The sequence below is a fragment of the Triticum aestivum genome, chromosome 4A, assembly GCF_018294505.1.
Source record: "Triticum aestivum cultivar Chinese Spring chromosome 4A, IWGSC CS RefSeq v2.1, whole genome shotgun sequence".
NCBI lineage: Eukaryota > Viridiplantae > Streptophyta > Magnoliopsida > Poales > Poaceae > Triticum > Triticum aestivum.
In genome coordinates, this window is record NC_057803.1 from 588,702,950 (window position 1) to 588,719,030 (window position 16,081).

Below are 16,081 nucleotides of genomic sequence, written 5' to 3' on the forward strand. Positions count from 1 at the left end.
GTGTGTCAAACATGTAAACATGTCACGTTCATTGAGCCCTACACCGGCCCATGGTAGAGATAGATAGAGTAAGTTGTTTGGATGTTTATCTCATATCTCATATTGTAACCTCTCTCTTATCTCTTCCTCGCAAGATGTAATCTTCCTAAAAGATCTAAACTACCGCATGTATGCGCTATCAGGGAGGTGCGGCGCCCCTACTCCATATAACACGTAACGCGTCCCTCACATCGAGATAAGACGCATCCGCCTAGTCGCACATGGTAATTAGAGCCTCCTCTTCCAATCTCATCTAGGGTTCAAGAAATCCAGTAGCGCTAGTCTCCATGTCTTCCTCCGCCACCTCCCATGCAAGCCTCAATGGCCAAGTTCCGGAGAAACTCTCTCGCACGAACTATGTGCTTTGGCGTACTCAGATCACACCCCAGCTGAGAGGGGCAGGTCTCTTCTGCTATGTCGATGGCACCATGCCCAAATCAGCGCCCCTTCTTGTCACCAAGGACAAGGATGGGAAGGAAACTTCCGAGCCCAACCCTCTCCACCCCATCTGGGCCAGGGAGGACCAGCAGGTGCTCGGCTACCTCCTCAGCAACCTCTCCAAGGAGGTGCTGATCACGGTGACCGCGATCACCACCACGCACGGCCTCTGGTCGGCGCTGGCGGGCATGTTCTCGTCGCAGTCCTTGAGCCGCGTCAACAACATCCACATCACCCTCATCAACGCTCAAAAGGGCAACCAGTCCGTCGCTGCCTACTTCGCCTTCATGCGCGGGCTTGCCGATGAACTCGCTGCGGTAGGCAAACCCATCCAGGACGACGAGCTCATCTCCTACATGTTGCATGGGCTGGACATGGACTACCAGCCCCTGGCCTCAGCTCTCGACGCCCGCGTCACGCCCGTCACCCTCGACGAGCTCTTCGCCATGCTCAGCAACTTCGATCAGCGCATGGCCCACTTCTAGAACTCCGGCGGCGGCTTCAAGTCATCTGCGAACGCGACCACCCGCGGGCGTGGTGGCTACTCAGCTCGCCACCGCGGTCCTCCTCGTCCCAAGGGCAAGCAGGGCGGCCCCAGCAACGCCACCGGCTCCGATTCACACTCTGGCCGTCCCAACTCCACCAGCAACAGGGGGCGGCGCAGTGGATCTGGCCGGTCTCGTCCCGACGCCGTTCGCTGTCAAATCTGTCAGAAACCTGGCCACACAGCTAAAGACTGTTGGTACCGGTTTGATGAGGATGAGGCGACATCTGAAGAAGATGACAAGGTGGTGGCGGCTGCCGATGGCTCCTATGGCGTGGATACCAACTGGTATCTCGATAGTGGCGCCACCAACCATCTCATGGGCGAGCTGGAGAAGGTGACTCTCCGCGAGAAATATCATGGGAAGGACCAGATCCATACAGCAAGCGGTGCAGGTATGAGCATACATCACATAGGTCACTCAGTTATTCATACCCCTTCCCGCAAAATTCATCTTCAGAAAATCTTGCATGTTCCTAGTGCCAATAAGAATCTTCTCTCCGTTCATCACATCACCATTGATAATTATGTTTTCATTGAGTTTCACCCCTTTTTCTTCTTGATTAAGGATCAGGCCACGAGGAGAATCCTCTATCGAGGTAGATGCGTTCGAGGGCTTTACCCGTTGATTCCGGAGTTTCGATGATCAAATAAACAAGCTTGTGGTGCTATCAAGCTCTCGTCCACACGATGGCACGATCGTTTAGGACATGCTTCTTTCTCCTTAGTTGAAAGTTTGCTTAAGAAAAAAAGCTCCCATTTGTTGGTGAGTGCAACATTGAGACTGTTTGTGATTCTTGCCAAAGAGCAAAATGTCATCAATTACCGTATCCCATCTCAACTAGTGTTTCTACTCAACCTTTGCAATTAATATTTTCTGATCTTTGGGGCCCTGCTCCTAGCTTGGTTGGTAGATACACATATTACGTTAGCTTCATTGATGACTATAGCAAATTCTCGTGGATTTATCTTCTCAAGAAGAGGTCCGAAGTCTTTCAAGTTTTTCAAAACTTCCAAGCACTTGTTGAACGCAAGTTTGACCGCAAGATTATTGCCGTCCAATCCGACTGGGGGGAGTATGAGAAACTCAATTCTTTCTTCCAAACACTTGGCATATCACATCACGTGTCATGCCCTCATGCTCACCAGCAAAATGGGTCAGCCGAACGTAAGCATAGACACATCGTTGAGGTTGGTCTAGCCCTCCTAGCTGGTTCTTCCATGCCCCTTAAATTCTGGGATGAAGCTTTTCTCACGGCTATTCATATCATTAATATGCTTCCTAGCCGTGTTATAAATAATGAAACTCCTATCGAACGACTTCTTCATGTCAAACCAGACTACACTTCTCTACGTGTTTTCGGCTGTGCATGCTAGCCTAATCTCCGTCCTTACAACACCAGAAAACTCATGTTTCGCTCCAAACAGTGCGTGTTCCTTGGGTATAGTGCTCAACAGAAGGGGGTCAAGTGTCTTGATGTCTCCTCCGGTCATGTCTACATTTCTCGCGATGTAGTCTTTGATGAGAACCAAGTTTCCGTTTTCTGATCTACACCCAAATGCCAGTGCCTTGCTTCGCAAAGAAATTCTCCTTCTACCATCCACTCTCACTGGCCTTGATCCAAGGGATGATAACTGTGTTGACTCTATGATGACTAACCTGCTCACCACATTGCATGAGTTGTGTGATGATACAAGAGATAGTGCAGATGCATCTGGGAACGGAAACTGTTGGGGATATTACTACTGGGCGTAAACCGACCTATCTGGGCCGAGTTAACTTCGTCAGTAGTTAAGTATGTTAAAGCCCAAGAAGACGGAGGAGGGCTCAAGGCCCATGGTCGGTTCAAGGCCTGTAGCCGTAAACCGGCGTTAGTAGTTAACCTATATTGTAAGTTAGGAATAAGTAGGGACCAAACCGGACACATCTATGAGCCGGTATTGGGACTCCGTAAGCCGACGGGAGTCACCCGTGTATATAAGGGGACGACCCGGCGGCGGTTCAAGGACAACAGACAACAACTCGAGACATAGGCGAAGCTTGTTTGCTCCCTAGTCATTGAAACCCCATCAATTCCATAACAACTAGACGTAGGCTTTTACCTTCATCGAAGGGGCCAAACTAGTATAAACTCTCTTGCGTCCTTGTGTCCGCTTTAACCCCTTCAAGCTAACCCATCGCGATGGCTCCACGACTAAGTCCTTTCTCTAGGACATCTGTCGTGACAAAACCATGACAGTTGGCGCCCACCGTGGGGCTATCGCACGATGGTTTCCGGTTCTTGGAGGGCCGCTTTGAAGGACTCGAGGGCTACGTTATAGGCCGGATGACTAAGAGTCGTCGCGGCAAGCTCTACATCGACGACGCGGGCTGGGGCCCCGAGGCTGGCTCAATTGAGTACGGGTACCGGGTCCCCTTTGGTAGCATTCCCGTTTTCATTGGCAAGATCGGTGAACCGGGCCCTGAGCCGGACATCTGCACCGACCTCGTCGAGACGGCTCAGCGTGCATGATCTGCCCGGGTTAAACCGGCCATGAAGCGTGCCTTCGTGGGAGTCATCCATGGAGGAAGTTATGAGGATGGATCAGAATTTTGCGGCGCGACCGTCATTTGTTTTGGCGACGAATCTTCGACCGGAGAAACCGAATCTCTTTATCAGCTACAAGATGGCCGGATTGGGAGTTGTTCCGATGGCGATAGTATTCTGGACCCCTCTGATCTGCCCAACCGGGTTGGAATATTCATGGCCGGAATGCAAGCAATGCTTCATTCTTCGACAGCTGCGGCAACGAACTCCGGTTCAGCAGCGGCGATGGCTGCCGGGGCAGGAGGCCCCATGCGCCCGCCGGCTCAGGTTCTATCAGAACTATTTGATGTGTTGGCTGTGCTTATGGCGGAAGTTAGTCCGCCGGATCAGGATGTTCACAACGCAGAGATTGCAAAGGTAAAGGAACAGATCACCCAGACCAAGGCGGATCCGGCGGCTGAGGACACCAGGATGGCCGCAGAGCGGGCCGCTTTAGACGCCCATGCCTACAAGCTTATGTTGGACCAGAGCGCGTCGCATGAAGTCATGAGGAGGAAGCACCGATCCCGCTTACCTCCGGTTTTCCAGGCCAGAGACCTTTTCAACACTCCAGGACCAAGAGCTGGCAATCCGCTGGAGGGAAACCGGGCAGAAGCCCCTGGGACCGGTGCACTGGTTCAGCCTCGTCAGATGGACCCGCCTCGTCAAAACACCGTGGTACCTCAGGCTGCTTTAACACCCCCGGGTCACTACTCCAACCCAATGGACAATCTTGTTGCCGCTGCTGCACGGCTGGAGGCCATTCCAATTGAGGGTGACTCGCCGCAGGCAATAGAGACGCGACGGGTCAAGGAACTTCTGAGGACAGCTTTGGCCCAACAGGAAGCGTACTCGTACAGCCGCGACCGGATCCACTCGACCCCTCGTCCAAGCCGGAGCTATAGCAGACATATGGATGAACTGGCAGTGTCGAGTAATGAACGACGTGGGGCACCCCGTGGCAACAATCCGGCGGGTGGTGCTGATGACGCTCAGGGAGTGGTGGACCGGGCCCGCGCGCGCAGGGAGGCCGAGTTAGCCGCACAGCATCAGGCTCGGCAGCTCACGCCGGTTCGTCCAACCACCCTGACTAAACCTGGTGTTACTTCTAGTTCTTTGGGGGTGCCTTGCCTTATCCTCGCTTTACGCAATGTGCGTCTGCCCAAGGATTTCAAAGGCCCACGCAAGGTACCAAATTACACGATGGATCAACCTCCAGAGACATGGGTGGAGGGCTATGAGATGGCCATGGAGATGCTTGACGTGGATGACGCGACGTGTGCGAAATACTTCACCATGATGCTCGAAGGAACGGCCCGTACTTGGTTAAAAAGTTTGCCGGCTAATTCTATCAGCTCATGGGCCCAATTACGAGCCCAGTTTATCAGCAATTTCAAAGACACCTGCAAACAACCTATGTCGATAGTGGACTTAGCTGCATGCATCCAGGAGGAAGGAGAATCAACGACTCATTGGGTGCGCCGGGTTTCACAAGTGTTGCACTCCTCAGACCGCATCAACGCTGACACCGCAGTGTTAACCCTAGAAGGCAACTGCCGGTTTGGACCCCTAAAGCTGAAGTTGGGACGGATGAAGCGTCATTGCACCGACATGGGGACCCTCATGGCCACTTTGGTGAAATATGCTGATTCTGATAGAACCAAGGATCCCAAATCTGATGATGACAAGACAGGGAAAGGGAAGAAGAACAACAGCTCAAAAGGTCAGCAGCATCACTGGGCAGGCAATGGTGGAGGAGGCAAGCGTAAAGCGGATGGTAACATGGACTTTGTGGCTAATACCAACGCACAGGACAATGGCCAGCGACGCAAGGGTAGGCCGAAAAATCGTAATGGAGCGCCCAACCCTAACCCAAACCGCCTAAACTACCTGCTAAGCCAGCCCTGTCCAAGACATGGGACGAAGGAGGCGCCGGCAAACCACCTTTGGAAAGATTGCTTTATTATGCAGGAGTTCAAAAATTCTAATAATTTCCGGTATGATCACGAATCTGGCGATGGCTCGGGATCTGGGCCGGGTTACGGTGGAGGAAGTTCCGGTTCAGGATTCAATGGTAATCCGGGCGGACATAATGGTCAAAATAGTCAGAACAACCAGGATGGTTACAACCAACAACAGCAACAGTCAGGTTACCAGAGCAACCCAAAGCAGTTGAGTAATGGGCAGTACCATGTCTTCACCACTAGCTTGGACAAGCGAGACCGGAAAGTTCAGAGGCGGGCGGTCAACTCTGTTGAACCGGCCATACCCCGTTATCTACGTTGGTCTAAACAACCAATCATATGGAGCAGAGAAGATCACCCTCCCCAGGTCGATAATCCGGGTTAGTTGGCTCTGGTGGTGGCGCCTTAGGTGGGAGGTTACAAGTTCACCAAGGTGCTCATGGATGGAGGGAGCAGCATTAACATCCTGTACTATGAGACCTTCCGTCGTATGGGACTAGCAGATAAGAATCTCAAACCGTCTAATACAGTATTCCACGGTGTAGTGCCTGGCAGATCAGCATATCCCGTTGGTAAGATAGCTCTAGAAGTGGCCTTTGGGATGATCATGATTCCAGGTCGGAGACATTGACGTTTGAAGTGGTGAAAATCCAAAGTCCATATCATGCCCTGTTTGGGCGACCGGCCTACGCCAAGTTTATGGCTCGGCCCTGTTATGTGTATTTGCAGCTCAAGATGCCGGGTCACAAGGGGACAATAACGGTTCACAGAAGCCGCAAAATCGCTTTGGAATGCGAGGAAGGAGATGCGGCTTATGCAGAGTCGGTTTGTGCCACCGAGGAGTTGAAGTACTATAAAGACAATGTTGATCCGGCGGACATGACTCCGTTGAAGAAGCCAACTACGGAGCATGATCCGGCCCTGAAATTCAAATCGGCAGCAGAAACTAAGCTTGTTGACTTCGTACCTGGTGATTCGTCCAAGCAGTTCAGCATCAGTGCCAACTTGGATCCGAAATAGGAAACCGCGCTCATCGAGTTCATCTGTGAGAATCGGGACATTTTTGCATGGAAGCCCTCTGACATGCCAGGTGTACCGAGGCAACTCGCTGAGTACACACTTAATGTGGATCCTAAATATAAACCTGTGAAACAGTTCCTCTGCCGGTTTAACGAAGAAAGACGCAAGGCAATTGGAGAAGAGGTAGCCAGGCTCTTGGTAGCTGGCTTTATTGTTGAAGTTTTTCACCCTGAGTGGCTTGCCAATCCGGTGCTGGTCCTCAAGAAAAACGGCACCTGGCGCATGTGTGTGGATTACACAGATCTTAATAAGGCTTGTCCAGCAGATCCTTTTGCCCTCCCCCGTATTGATCAAATTATTGATGCTACGGCGGGTTGTGAGCGTTTAAGTTTTTTGGATGCGTATTCTGGCTATCATCAGATCAAAATGGCAGTTAAGGACCAGGAGAAGACGGCATTTATAACTCCCTTTGGAGCCTTCTGCTATGTGTCTATGCCCTTCGGGCTCAAGAGTGCTCAAGCAACTTACCAACGGTGTGTACAAAACTGTCTTCACAAGCAGATTGGCCGTAATGTACATGCTTACATGGATGATATCGTGGTTAAGTCCAGGGAGAAGGAGACTCTGATTGATGATTTGAAGAAAACCTTTGATAACCTGATAACATAAAAGATGATGCTTAATCCGTACAAGTGTGTCTTTGGTGTACCGGCGGGCAAGTTATTAGGCTTCTTGGTGTCCAATAGGGGAATTGAGGCTAATCCGGAGAAGATCACAGCCATCACCTCCCTCGCTAAACCGAAGTGTATCAATGATGTTCAGCGCCTGGCAGGCCGGATTGCTGCGTTAAGCCGGTTTATCAGTCGCCTCGGTGAGAAGGTAATCCCTTTGTATCAGATGTTGAAGAAGACGGATCAGTTTGTCTGGAGTTCTGCTGCTGATGAAGCATTTGAGGACTTAAAACGACAATTGGCCAATCCGCATGTGCTCGCCGCTCCCATTGACAAGGAGCCATTGCTGCTATATGTTGCTGCTAATGCTCGGGCGGTCAGCGTGGCTATTGTGGTAGAGCGAAAGGAGGCAGGTAAGGAGCATCCGGTTCAATGTCCGGTCTATTATATCAGCGAGGTGCTCATTGAGTCCAAGCAAAGGTATCCGCATTGGCAGAAGCTGGTGTATGGAGTTTTTATGGCAAGCCGGAAGCTTAAACAATACTTCCAAGGGCATCCAATTACAGTGGTTAGTTCTGCTCCTTTGGGAGATATCATCCAGAACCGGGAAGCAACTGACCGGATTGCAAAATGGGCCATAGAGCTGGGGCCGTATGGTTTGAAGTATGTGCCTCGGACAGCGGTTAAGTCTCAAGCACTTGTTGATTTCATCAATGATTGGACGGAAATGCAAGCACCTGAAGAAAGGCCGGATCATACGTATTGGACCATCCATTTTGACGGATCCAGGCAATTGGAAGGCTCGGGGGCTGGAGTCGTATTAACTTCCCCACGAGGTGATAAGTTTTGTTATGTTCTCCGCTTAATGTTCGCTTGTACTAACAATGCAGCTGAGTATGAAGCCTTGCTCCATGGTCTCCGGATGGCTAAGGAGATGAATCTAAGTCGAGTTAAGTGCTTCGGTGACTCGGGCCTTGTGGCTCAGCAAGTGTCTGGCACTTGGGACTCCAAGGACCCACTCATGGCAGCATATCGTCGTGAGGTGGATATTGTTGCAGGTTATTCCAGAGGCTATCAGGTGGACCACGTGGACCGGCGGAAAAATGAAGCGGCGGACGCTTTAAGCCGGCTGGGCTCTCAGCGCAAACCGGTCCCGCCCAATGTTTTTCTGGATGTGCTGCACAACCCATCGGTCAAGATCCCTGGTGAAGAGGATTTGGCTATTCCTGATCCGGAGGCTCAGTTGGTGGCAGCTCTTCATGTTATTCCGGATTGGACGCTTCCTTACCTGGCGTACAAGAACCGGGGCGAGTTGCCGGAGGATGAGATTCTGGCCCGACAGATAATCCGGCGATCCAAGTCCATGGCTGTCATCAACGGCGAGTTGCATCATTGCAGTGTATCAGGAGCTTTTCAACGCTGCGTGTCTCTTGAAGAAGGCCGTGAAATTTTGCATGAGATCCATGAAGGAGATTGTGGTCACCAGGCCGGTTCAAAGTCTCTGGTGGCTAAAGCATTTCTCCATGGCTTCTATTGGTTGACTGCTCATGCTGATGCGGAGGATCTGGTCAGACGGTGTGATGGTTGCCAAAGGTTTTCAAGATGTGCTCATGTACCGGCTCAAGAATTGAGAATGATTCCAATTACTTGGCCGTTTGTAACTTGGGGGCTGGATATGGTTGGGCCTTTCAAAAGGTCCAAAGATAAGAAGACCCACCTCCTGGTGGCGGTTGATAAGTTTACAAAGTGGGTGGAGGCAGAACCTGTTAGCAAGTGTGATGCGGCCACGGCGGTTCAGTTCATCAAAAAGGTGATTTTCCGGTTTGGTTTTCCGCACAGTATTATCACAAATAATGGTACCAATTTGTCCAAAGGTGCTATGAAGGAGTTCTGCGAATGGGAGCACATCCGGCTTGACGTTTCATCAGTGGCACATCCACAGTCCAATGGTCAAGCAGAAGGAGCTAATCAAGAGATCTTGAGAGGCATCAAGCCCCGGCTCATGGTTCCTTTGCAGAGAACACCGGGTTGTTGGGTAGAAGAATTACCATCTGTGTTATGGAGCATCAATACAACACCCAACAGATCAACAGGATACACACCGTTCTTCATGGTTTATGGAGCGGAGGCGGTTCTCCCCAGTGATATCCGTCATGATTCACCTCGTGTAGCGGCTTATGTTGAAGCGGACAACGAGGCAGCACGACAAGATGCTTTGGACCAGTTGGATGAAGAGCGTGACATTGCAGCCGCCCGATCGGCGATTTACCAGCAGGATCTTCGTCGTTATCACAGTCGCCGGGTCAAAACTAGAACTTTTCAGGAGGGAGATTTGGTGCTTCGGCTCATCCAAGATCAAACTGATATGCATAAGTTATCCCCACCTTGGGAGGGGCCTTTCGTGGTCAGCAAGAATCTGCACAACGGGTCATACTATCTGATCGATATTCGAGAACATAAGGACTCACGTACATCAGAGGAGGAGACCAACAGGCCGTGGAACATAGCTCATCTTCGGCCTTATTATACCTGAGCCATTGGTTCTACTTATGTACATATTACAACGATGTATATATTAACTATAATAAACCGGAACCTCAGCTAAAGCGGGGTATCTGTTCTTTTGCATCATGTGTGGTTACACGGAGTTGTTCTAAAGCGGCTTCTGGTTTGCCCCTTGAGTTCGCTTTGCTAAAAGCATCGTATTATATCACTTGGAGGATTGGTCGTGTCCAAACCAATACCATGCCTCTCGATAGGCGAGAGCCACCAGATCACTTGGGGACTTGGTCATGTCTGAACCAGTCATGCCTCTTGATCGGCCTAAGGCCACAGAATCACTTGGGGGCTTGGTCGAACCCGAACCATGACCATGCCATTTGGTCAGCATAAATGCCACAGTTTCATTTGGGGACCTGGCTGACTAGAACCATAGTTACACCTAACGGGAGCTTGGTCGTGTTTGGCCATGGTAACGCCATTTGATCAGCTTAAATAAACCTTTTTTGGCAAACGGTTTTTGTCATTGCTTTTGTTTCACACTTTTCTTTGAAGGGTTTTTTTTTGCTTTTTATTGCGTTTTTTACCGACAAAGTTTTTTAACCAATCAATTGACGGAACATAGTTCACGTCAATCCGGAGACAATTTGCCCGGTTTGATCCTTGTTGTTAACATCCTCTTATGGAGTAACACGGTGTTTATTATAACCCGGCACGGTTTACATGGTAAACCAACGTCATATATATATACAGGAGCTGTTATCTCCTCCAACAGTGTGGGTTTGCAAAACTCCGCTTCAAGATTGGCCAAGCCAACTTCACACTCAACGATGGCAGGTATTCTGTATCTCAAAAATTTGATCATATACTTAAAATTTCGTTTTGGATGTTTTGATTTCATATATACAGACATCATATTTCACCTGACGGTACAACCGCGGTGGCACTTGACGAATTTCTCATTTCAGAAAGTGTTTTGGAAAGGTCATTACCACAGGAAGAACAAATTATGCACGAAGGCATATCAACATCAAAGGTATCAGCTAGCCTGTTACAAGGCAACATGGTGCCCATAATAATATAATTGTTTTTTGCAAAGGAGAGGCAGTTTTAAAACCGGCTTCCGGTTCAAGCTTGGTCACCAGCCTGGCCTGATGGTTGTGGGTCATCCTGTGTCGCTTCAGCCTCCGTTTCTCTACTCAGTGGCTGGAAATCCACAGTTGTCCAGTCGATTCCCATTAATGCTTGAAAAACAGCTTCATCATGGATCAGCAATGACGGGTCAATATCGGGAGCGTAAGTATGCTTACGGATTGGAGGGATCAGATTTTCCAATTCATAGATAGGTGTAGCTATTCGCTTGTTCTGACTGTCATATTGTGCTTGATAATGAGACAAGTCTGCTTCCTCAGCCAACTGACAAGCTAGCGGACGTACCTCCCGGTTTATTGCTCGCAGATCCGCTTCACCAAATTCTGACCCATCTTCCTTCAAGCTGGGATAGCCCTGAGCCGCCTCAATAGGATCAAAATCCGGCACCCAGGCTTTTGCCCGAATTAAGGCATTGATTGCACCAGAGCAGCAGATTTCTTCAGCTCTTCAACCCGGGCAGGAAGCACTGGCAGTTTCATCAGCGTATCTTGAATCAAAGTGGGCGCCGATTTGTTATGAGATGCGGTACAGATGATCCGTTGGGCACCAGTATACAATTGTTCAACCAATGTATAGGCGGCTTTCAATTTCTTCCGCACATCTGACCCCAAGTGACCAATGCGTGTCCCTGAAATACCATAAAGGGTTAATAAACCGGCAACTCTGTAAGAAGGCAGAGCCAATTCAGAAGGCAAGCTGGCTTACCAAAGATAGCAGTGGTCATGGCATGCACGTGCCGCTTTATGCTGGTCAGTTTATCCGCCACTGGTTTTAGTGCAGCCTCGGCATCCTCTGCTCGTTTGATCAAAGCGGACTTTTGAGTGATCCAATCCGCCCGTTTCTTTTTGAAGTTCTCCTTAAGTTTTTCCATGGCGCTTAAAGCGCTCGCTAATTCCTCTTTTGCTTTGGAGGTTTCAGCCTGTTGGGTTTTCAGGTTTTCTTGGAGATTGGTGACTTGGTTTTCTTTCGTCTTCAGCTCCGCCTGCATGCATACAGATATATGCTTCAACAAATCGGTATAAGGATTCAAGTACCAACCACATAACAAGTTATGCACTTAGCACTTGGGGGCTAATGCATATCCGATCTTCATCTTTCAATTGTTTACAAAGTCCCAAGATCAATACAAGTATTCAACTTGGCACTTGGGGGCTAATGGCTATTTGCTCATATATATTCTAATGCGGCAGTTTCAATTACTTAAAGCACCGGTTTAACTACGCTAAGTTAAACCGGCCCTTGGGGGCTACATCAGCGAATTTCAAAGCATCAAGATTTATAAAGTCCCGGTTTGAAAGAATATTGCAAACCGGCCCTTGGGGGCTAGGAGAGTCAGCAAGAATGGAAGCATACAAGCAGGAAGGAGCATATGGAAGTTACCTCATATTTATCTTTCATCATATTAACCAGACCGGCTTCATAGTCGCGACTGGTATACAACCGGTTCAGATAGCCGGAATGGATATCTTGGGCGTTCAGAGCAGCGTAAGTCGTTAGATCAGCGTTCCACTTGCCTTTGCCAAAGGCAGCAACTTCCTCCTTGGCAGAATGTTTGGATAAAGCGACAGGATTGCTTGGCTCAGTATGGCCAATGCCAGTAATGACAACCTCATCATCCTTGGTACCGCCGGGTTGCACTGGAGCTGTTGGCTTGTCAGTAGGTTTTGCTGGACCGGTGGAGCTTTCAATCCAGATGGAACCTGTGGGCTGATTGACAGGGCTTGAGGTATCAGTAGGTCTCTCTTCAGCAATAGGATCATCATCTTGCTACGGTGGATCGTTGGGAATATCCTCAGGAATAGCCGCTTCAACATTGGGTGTCTTGCCTGCTTCAAGAACGACATCTTCTTCGGCCGCTTTGTCCAGATGGGCCTTCTTGCTTGGCCTAGGTTTGGCCCTGAGAAGAATAATAAAATCAAATACTGCATATGTTCTAAGGCAATGTACTGCAAACATCACAAGAAGTATAGCTTACCCAAGCACCGTTTTAAGCGGTGGGAGCTGAGTAGCCGATGACTCGCCAGAAGATGAGTGGGAAGTAACCTGGTAATCGGAGTCAGACGGATTAAGAGGTTGACGAAAGCAGCCCGCTTTAGGACAAGCACTGACAAGCAAATTAGAGACCTTTGAATGGCGTTTCCGAACCGGACTATTCGGTAAACCGGCGGAGGTAACTACCTGGCCGCTGTGCCGGGTTGTGCGACGAGCTTCCTGTTGTTGGGTCTTCATAAGAAATTTAGGATCCAAATAAGCAAGAGGATGAGAAAATTTAACTTTCCGGTTTGCCTGGCGGATTTTTTGTGAAGGCAAAGTTTCTGAATCGAAAGAGAGAATAATTACCTCTGCAACATCCGCGTGGCTGGCTTCGGCATCATCCTGACAAATATCATCATCAATAAGATGCATGAAAAATAAACCAAGTGAGTCAAGCTCTACCTCAAAGTCCGGATTATCCACATCATCATCAGGGGCCGGATTAGAAGATGCAGTGGTTCTTTTCCTATGGGCAGTCTTCTTCACAGCTTTAGTCTTTTGCCGAGTTGCTCTTTCCGGTTTGTCTGTTTTTTCTGGTTTCTCCTACGGCAGTTTTTTGCTCCAAAACGGATCATTGCCCTGATTACGCATGCACTGATATTAAACAATGACCAGACATATCAATAACAGATTCAGCAAAGAGAAAAATTAAAGTCTTATAGCTGGCGGTTTGTTGGTGGCACAGAAGGGAAGCAGGCCGGTTCTAGCGCAGACGTGTTCCGGTTCATTGAGCATCTTATTCACGGCCTCTGTGATTTCTTCATCGGAGAGCTGGATTTTTGAATGTCGCAGTGGGTCATCCACACTGTCAGTATACTCGCACATCAAACCGGAGCGCCGACTAAGGGGCAGTATGCTCCATGATATCCAACAGCGAGCGAGATCAACCCCTGTTAAACCGTTGGCCATAAAGGCTCTGAGCTTTGACAGTTGGGGAGCATATTTGCTTCTCTCCTGGGCAGTCAATCTCTGAGGAAAAGGGTGTGTATTGTTGAGCCGCTCCGGACGAAAGCCAGGCAAGGGATTCTCACCAGCAGGGGAGGTGTCTTTGCAGTAGAACCATGTCTGATTCCACTCCTTGGGGTGACTGTGCAACTTGGCATGAGGGTATGTGACCTCTTTCCTTTTCTGAATCGCCACGCCACCCAACTCCGTATTAGAGCCATCAGTAAACTCGGTACGGCGGTTTAGATGGAAAAGGTCTCTGAACAATTCCACTGTGGGCTCCTCTTGAAAGAACACCTCACAGAGCACTTGGAAGTGACACATATTTGTAACAGAGTTGGGGCCAGTGTCCTGCGGATGGAGTTGGAAATCACCTAAGACATCCCGGTAAAATTTAGAAACGGGCGGTTTAAAGCCCCGGGCTAAGTGATCTACAAAAACAACAACCTCTCCTTCTCGAGGTGTGGGAGGGCATTCTTTGCCAGGAGCCCTCCAATGGATGGTATCTTTGCTGCCTAAAGCGCCAATCAGGACTAAATCGTCCAGTTGATCCTCTATGACGCGAGAAGGAACCCAATTGCACTCATATACTTGCTTGGCCATGATGGAATCTACAAGGTAGAAGATCCTGGTTCAAAAATGCATTTGATCAAGGTACGTTGGAATATGCACTGGTAAACCGGAGACAGAACTATCTAAACCGGAGTTTCATGAAGCAACCAACATCTGGCGGTTCAACAAGGGGACTAATGGCATTTACCGGTTTGGAAAATTTTCTATAAGGTTAAACCGCCTGATCTAAGCATTAAAAAGCTGAGATTGCGGATGGACAGGTACGCAGAAACAGGTTTCACAAGATTTCTGTACAGCATTGGATCTGAAGCAAGTTCAGAAAAAAGGATAAATACTTAGAGGTTCAAAGGAGCAGTACCGAACCAATGAGCAAAACGTTCATATAGATATATGTTTTGAGATGCATAAGTGAAGGCGAAGGCCAAACAACTATCATTGCACAGAGTAAAGACTTGCGGATTCATCCAAAGATCTATAGTATGAGCAAGAGGCAGACGATGAACACTAAAGAACTACGAAACCCTAGGCCAGATCTGCGGGGGAAAGGATAGAAGATTTACTGGAGCTGAGGAAGATGCGGAAGGTTGCCGCGGTGTTCTGGTGCGCTCAGGTGAAGGAAATATGCCCTAGAGGCAATAATAAAGTTATTATTTATTTCCTTATATCATGATAAAAGTTTATTATTCATGCTAGATTGTATTAACCGGAAACATAATACATGTGTGAATACATAGACAAACAGAGTGTCACTAGTATGCCTCTACTAGACTAGCTTGTTAATCAAAGATGGTTATGTTTCCTAACCATGGACAAAGAGTTGTCATTTGATTAACAGGATCACATCATTAGTTGAATGATCTGATTGACATGACCCATTCCATTAGCTTAGCACCCGATCGTTTAGTATGTTGCTATTGCTTTCTTCATGACTTATACATGTTCCTATGACTATGAGATTATGCAACTCCCGTTTGCCAGAGGAACACTTTGGGTGCTACCAAACGTCACAACGTAACTGGGTGATTATAAAAGAGCACTACAGGTGTCTCCAAAGGTACATGTTGGGTTGGCGTATTTCGAGATTAGGATTTGTCACTCCGATTGTCGGAGAGGTATCTCTGGGCCCTCTCGGTAATGCACATCACTTAAAGCCTTGCAAGCATTGCAACTAATGAGTTAGTTGCGGGATGATGTATTACAGAACGAGTAAAGAGACTTGCCGGTGACGAGATTGAACTAGATATGGGATACCGACGATCGAATCTCGGGCAAGTAACATACCGATGACAAAGGGAACAACGTATGTTGTTATGCGGTCTGACCGATAAAAGATCTTCGTAGAATATGTAGGAGCCAATATGAGCATCCAGGTTCCGCTATTGGTTATTGACCGGAGACGTGTCTCGGTCATGTCTACATTGTTCTCGAACCCTTAGGGTCCGCATGCTTAAGGTTACGATGACAGTTATATTATGAGTTTATGCATTTTGATGTACCGAAGGTTGTTCGGAGTCCCGGATGTGATCAAGGACATGATGAGGAGTCTTGAAATGGTCAAGACATAAAGATTGATATATTGGAAGCCTATGTTTGGATATCGAAAGTGTTCCGGGTGAAATCGGGATTTTACCGGAG